Source organism: Amblyomma americanum, chromosome 2 (assembly GCF_052857255.1).
Source record: "Amblyomma americanum isolate KBUSLIRL-KWMA chromosome 2, ASM5285725v1, whole genome shotgun sequence".
In the NCBI taxonomy this organism is placed as follows: domain Eukaryota; kingdom Metazoa; phylum Arthropoda; class Arachnida; order Ixodida; family Ixodidae; genus Amblyomma; species Amblyomma americanum.
The window spans coordinates 29,242,674-29,249,494 of record NC_135498.1 but is presented as its reverse complement, the minus strand read 5'-3'; positions in this window follow the sequence as shown (position 1 = coordinate 29,249,494).

The following is a 6,821-nucleotide window of genomic DNA, read 5'->3' as shown; positions in this document are numbered from 1 at the left end:
AGGGTGTCTGCGTTGTGAACTATCGGAAGAGAGGTTACCGTAAAAGGAAGAGGGAGAGTATGCTGAGAGCGCAGCAATGTAGCACTGTTCATCTAGAGCGGCTGCTACGAAACACGGCGCCCGAGGTGAGGGCCAAAAGCGGAGGACTGAGGTGGAGCGCTGGTCGCAGGACGGATATCTGTGGAAAGAACTGAAAAAGCACTCTATAACTATAAACATATGAAGTCCCTCTCATATTCTCGACCTAAACATTACAAGTACCTTAAAAACTGTCGCTGATCTCGCGTTACACAGTGGTAACCGTCCTGTCAGTTTTTCTGCATGAAAAAAAAAGCATAATAGAGGTTAAGGTATATTCGAGGCAGTTGCATGTGTTGGAACTTGGAGACGTTTAGTCGCGCAATCCTATCAGAGCATTGGCGTTCAATAAGTTAACTCATCCTGTAGTGATGACGGCCCCTTGTTACTATAATTTCAGCAGGAAAAGATGCAGGCGTCAATGCTTAGCCGAATAGTGGAAGAAATGCAGAGTGGAAGATTGTTAATGAAATTTAGTGAAGGGAGCTGACCTTGATGAACCGAGTCTTTGGTTTCACGAGATAATGATGACGGTGATGTTGAAACTGTAAGACGCACAGGGCGGCTTGCGCCAAAGGTCGCCATGGCACAAGGTATTTCGGTCTGCTCAAGGTGGAATAATACACAGTTTTGCCAAGCATTTGACCCTAAAGAAGCCGATCACCATGCCTCTGAAAACCCTGTGCCAACTGTATCACCGGTGGATATCTGGCGCCGGCGGTATACTGGGCATCCTAACAGGCCGCACCCGCATACAAGGCTCAGACAATTGGAACACCGCTGAGGATACACGAGACAATCAAAAGAATGATTGACGCTAAATTTGTACTTATTGGGAACCATGTGTATTAAAAAGGAGTGGATCCATGATAGAATGAGAATACTAATGGACAGTTTGGAGTGTTTACAGGTGATATGAGTCGTTGATGGAGGACGCGACCGACAGACTGAGAAATGTCGGAATTGATAACGTCAATTTCGAATCAACTGTCCAGATTTAGAGGAAGGTAAGTAGTAAATTCAAAATCCGAATTTAACAAATAAAAGCGGTATGAATCACACTGCAGATTAAAAATTACAAATTGTTTACCGTCTTCTGCTCAAACTATGAGCTCCACGTACGCGAACGTCTGCGGCGAGCGGCGCCGTCTCGCGAAGTGTTCTGCCCGCCTCGTTTGCTTCGTCCGTTGGTTCCGCACCCCAAGAAAATGTCGCTCGTCGCCCGGAGGTACCCCCATGAACACCCAATTATACCCTCGCTAACCGATCACACCCTTAGGCAGAGCGATGGCGTGGCCTTCGCCGTTGCTTTCGGGCAGTCTCGCAAAACATTCATAACGAGAACAAACTGCTTTTTGGTAACGGAGCACTAACAACATTTGATGCGGTCTACGAGTGAGCGTGCTGCGGGGCGAAATGCGTGTAAATGATTAAGGTGGCCAGGTGCGGGCGCTCGATTCCCAGAGTTGCTGCGCTTCAGCGTTCGCTCCAGAATAACTGGCGGTTCGTATGCGCTCCTGCGTAGTCTGCTCACAACCACATCGAAGTGAAGTATAGCGGCAGTGTTCGTAAGTCGCGGACTGCAGACGCCGAATGATAGCACATATACGCTGGTGCACGTCGTGAGTGCCGCTGTGAGGTTTCCCCACTAAGGGACAGAGCCAGAGAACTGAGCAGGAATGCGAAACTGCAATCCAAGGATATCTAAGCTCTTCTGTCGCCTTCCCATAGGCTCCGCGTTTGCAAGCTCCGCGAATTTTCAACCTGTAGCTTCCACAACCGCATGCCCTCTCTATAACATAGCAGCCGCCGATGAAACCTCCTCGCTCGCTATTGCAATGTGTGCGTGCGCGCGCGCGCGTGTGCGTGTGTGCGTGTGCGTGAGCGTGTGTGCGCGCGTGTGCCTGTTTATGTGTGTGCGCGTGCGTGTGCGTGCGTGTGTGCGTGCGTGTGTGTGTGCGTGTGTGTGTATGTGTGTGTGCGTGTGTGTGCGCGCGTGTGTGCGCGTGTGCGTGCGTGCGTGTGTGTATGTTGCTATGTGTGCGTGTGTATGCGTGTGTATATGTGCTTGTGTATGTGTGCGTGTGTGTATGTGCGTGTGTGTATGTGCGCGTGTGCGTGCGTGTGTGTGCGCGCGTGTGTTTGCGTGTGTGCGCACGTGTGTGTGTGCGTGTGTGTGTCGCCAAGCATTTCACACTCGATTCTCTTGAAAACGTGTCGAAAATGCATTCCTGTGGAATCTAAAACAAAGCGGGGGTAGGCCGAAGCGCACAAAGCGTGCTTGCTACTGTCGACGAAGGTAACTTATCTTCTTTGTTCTAGATAAACCAAACCGAAGATAACACGCTCGATGAACGAATTTTCTCCCTTTTTCTAGGATAAATGTAATGATGCTCAAGTGGATCTCATAACAGCCGTATTGTTTCGTGTTGAACGAATTGATGACGTGTCTCAGCGTGCGCAGCGAATCGTCGCTTGTTTTGAGGTGCCAGTCAAGGAATTCTAATTTAGGTGGATACGTTTGGGTCCAGGCGCTGCTTGAATGCACAAAATATTTCCCCACTTTGTCCAAATTTTCTTCTATTTTTTATTTTCTATCATTCTTTTTCAAGGCAAGGACCTGAACTACATGATGCAAATGAGCGAAACCGTTAGAACGTCCGGTGGGTACAGCCAGAAGCCGAAATCAAATGCCTTGATGAGATCCGTATTGCCGATGACCGGCATGGAGTTTGCGACACGATTTTTATGAACAACTTTCGCTATGGAAGTTCGTTCATTACTCGTCTATATTTTGACGACTGCATCCTCTCTTTATGAAACTGAATGAATGAATGAATGAATGAATGAATGAATGAATGAATGAATGAATGAATGAATGAATGAATGAATGAATGAGATTTTTATTTAGAAAGAGAGGCTCGAGGCCGTTTGTTGTGAATTTGGTGGTAAAGGAAGGAAAATGTAGGTTTATGGTTTATGGGGGTTTAACGACCCAACGCGGCTCAGGCTATGAGAGGCGCCGAAGTGAAGACGTCCGGAAATTTCGACCACCCGGGATTCTTTAACGCTCACTGACATCTCACACCACACGGGCCTCTAGAATTTTGCCTCCATCGAAATTCGACCTCCGCGGCCGTGATCGAACCCGCGTCTTTCGGGCCAGCAGACGAGCGCCATAATCACTCAGTCACCGCGGCGGCTTGGAAAAAGTGGGCACCTATTAGATACATAGGGACACGTCTCAGGTGGTCTAGCCACGCTCTACACGAGAGACGCTGCTGGAGTACACGATCGTAAGAGTCGCAATGTCTGAATAGAGTACATCAATTTCTAATGAAGAACCAGGAGGAGGGGGAGAAGCGTTTTTTGTTCTCTGCGGTTCTGGGGCATCTTCAGAGATGTCCTCTCCTTGGTCGTAAACCCAGAAGTCTTCTCTGTCGAGCTAGTCCATTATTAATCAATGGTCTGAACATGGACACCAACCTCCACCGAGGGAGAAGAGAAGCGACGGTCGAATTGTCCAGAAAATACACGCTCCTCACGACACGACCGTGTATGCAGACGCTACCTCGAGAGGAGGAGACGCCAAAATTGCAGTAGCCACTGTGGTCGATCCGTCTCTACTCGAAGTGACCAGCGCGTCTATGCCAGACTGCACGGGGTAGCAGGGGCCGAGGAAGTGACCGTTGCTCTAGCCGTGGCGGAGGGCTACAGAACCGGGCGGTCGCTAACAATACTCACGGACTCTCAAACAGCCTGGCGAAATTACATGAATGGTAGCACAGGTCGTCACGCCCTCCGTGTACTCCTCGCAGCGAGCGACAGAATTAAAATCTCGAAGTAGTAAACGACAAGACCGCACACAAAATTGTGTGGGTACAGGGACACCCGGAGGTGGCAGGGAATTAAGAGGCCGACAGGATAGCTCGAGGATACAATACTTTCCGAACATCTGACGAGACCGCGGAACTCGTGCCAGCGCATAAGGAATACTCTACCATACTACAAAACTATAGAGGAAGAAGAATCCGATATCCCACACCACACAAATCTCTCAAGATAGAGGAAGTTGTCACATGGAGACAATTAGAGACAGGTTCTTGCCCAAACCTACACATACTAAAAAGATGTACCTACAAAATACGCGGACAAATGTCCCTGGTGCGACCAAAAGCTCACAATATATCACATCACACGGGCCTGTCAAAAAATAGACGTGGTCCCCAAAATACAAAACCCGAGAGCGGAGCAATGGGAGTCTGCTGTCCAACGACCGCTGTGAGGACCAACAAAGTCTCGTACAGCGAGCTCAACGGGCGGCAGTGGCCAGCGGAGCCCTGGTCTGAAGAGCCCGGGCTAAAAGGAAGGTCATTAGTCGATGCGCCACCACTCAGTGACTGCACTACGGCCAACACACGTCCCCCTCTTCCCCACCACCCTGCACTACCAGGTATCATAATTCTGGAAGAGTTGGGCCCTCCTCCTGCAACACTCCGCCTAACACTACGACAGCTTTCGCAGCCTCATTTCCTACGTGGGACATGGGACGGTTGCACCTTTTTGTCTCGCAAATGCATTCTTGCAATAAAAGAAGGGCGGTAGTTACTGAACGGTATATAGCGTTGTTCTGTACTATCAGCAACGAATGAAACGCGAAAAAAGAAAACTGAGACGGCAAAACAAAAACACGAACGTATTATCTCCTGGATTTGAAATACCAGCGAGGTTGCACAACACTTCTGAAGAAGAGTCTTCACGCCTTCGAAATAAAAATAGTAGGAGCTAGTGTTTAGCTACCCCTGGCTGCGTATCTTGCAGTCCGTGGTGCAAGTGTCTTGTTTGCGTTTTATTTCTTGCTGATAGTACATAAGCGCAACTTTTTGCGTGCAGACAACCGTGGAGAGACCGCATGAAACACTTTGCTTCCCCGGCTTCCCTTATGCCGTTTTCCCGTCTTGTGCAGATTGCATGGTGGTGGGGGCCGTGTATTTACTCATTCACTCTCAGATCCGCCGAGGAAGAAATGCATGCAAAACGCTACACAAGTACTTTCGCCTATGGCTGTTAGTGTGCCGCCACGGTGGCTTAGTTGTTATTGTGCTGGGCCGCTGACCCGAAAGACTCGGGGTCGCTGCCGGCCGCGGCGGTCGCATTTCGACGTATACGCGAAATTCTAGAGACCCGTGTCCTGGGGAATGTCTGTGCACATTAAAGAACCCCAGATGGTCGGAATTTCCGGAGCCCTTCACTGCGGCGCCCCTCATAGTATGAGCCGCTTTGGGACGTTAAGCCCCCATAAACCAAACTCCCTCAAGAGAAAAGTATACATTCAGCTTATTTTGCCGGTACCTACCTACGGGGCAGAAACGTGGAGGCTAAAGAAAAGGGTTAAGCTCAAGTTAAGGACAACGCAGCGAGCTATGGGAAGAAAAATGATAGGTGTAACGTTAAGAGACCGGAAGCGGGCAGAGTGGGTGAGGAAACAAACGCGGGATAATGACCTCCTAGTCGAAATCAAGAGGAAGAAATGGGCTTGGGCAGGGAATGTATTGCCAAGGCAATGTAGCCGCTGATCCTCAAGATAACGGAGTGGATTACAAGAGAAGGTAAGCTTAGCAGGTGGCGGAGGAAAGTTAGGTGGGCGGATCAGATTAAGAAGTTGGCCGGCATGCGGTGGGCGCAGCTGGCAAAGGACAGGGTTAATTGGAGAGACATGGGAGCGGCATTTGCACTGCAGTGGGCGTAGTCAGGGTGATGGTGATGACGATGATGACACCAAACTATGGCTATTAGCAATTTCTGAAACTAATCTTTTGAGTTTCAAGAGCGCTCTCTTCCACTTAGCATTGTAAGCAGTGTGCATCATAAATTTAGAGTTACGCTAAGCGAGGTAGAACGAAGCACACAAAGCTATCTACGTCGCAAACGTGGCTTATTTTCTTTGTTCAAGATAAACAAAATCGAAGATAATGCGTTGTGTGACCGCATTGTCTTCCTATTGCCAGAGCAAAGGTAATAACGTTGGGCCTGATAACAGTGAGAGTGATAACCGCTGAGTTGTTTCGGGTTCATTTAGTGTTCCATGAAAGCATTGATGGCGTGTCTCAGCGAGCAACGCGAAAGCGTAGCTTGCGCGTAGGTTCCAACGTCAAGAAATTATTTAGATAATAATTAATTAATTAAAATTTTATTTGTTAATGAATACGACGACATTTCTGTTTCAGCTAATTTTCATTTATTAGTTCATTGCTTTGCATTGTATCGTATAGTGTTTGCATATTTTTAATTTGCACTGTATTCGCCTCGTCACACTGTCTTCTTTCTTATATTAACTTGTTCTGATGTTTCAGTTTATAGCGGCCCTCAGCGTAAATGAAAGATGGTGGTGGTAGCTATTCGTGATGGCAGGTTTGAGTGACCTCGAAAGTACAGCGGGAGAATTAGTCTGCGGGTAGGACGGCAGAGGCTTTTCCTCGCCGCTGGAAGCCCATAAGCGCACCCAGTTCTGTCCCAGTACTGGAGACATTAAACAAAGGGCTACGAGCGGAGAGGTCGCCGCTGATTAATTAGCTGCAAGACACATCGTTATCTCTCCGCATTATCGCGCGGCTCGGCAGCAGGAGACGCGCCGAACCCAGCGCTCCTTGTAATCTAAGCAGGCCTGAGCGGTTATCGGCCATTGAAGCATAAATCAGCACATACCATGACGCGTGACGGCATCGTCCTTTGTCAGACAGTGT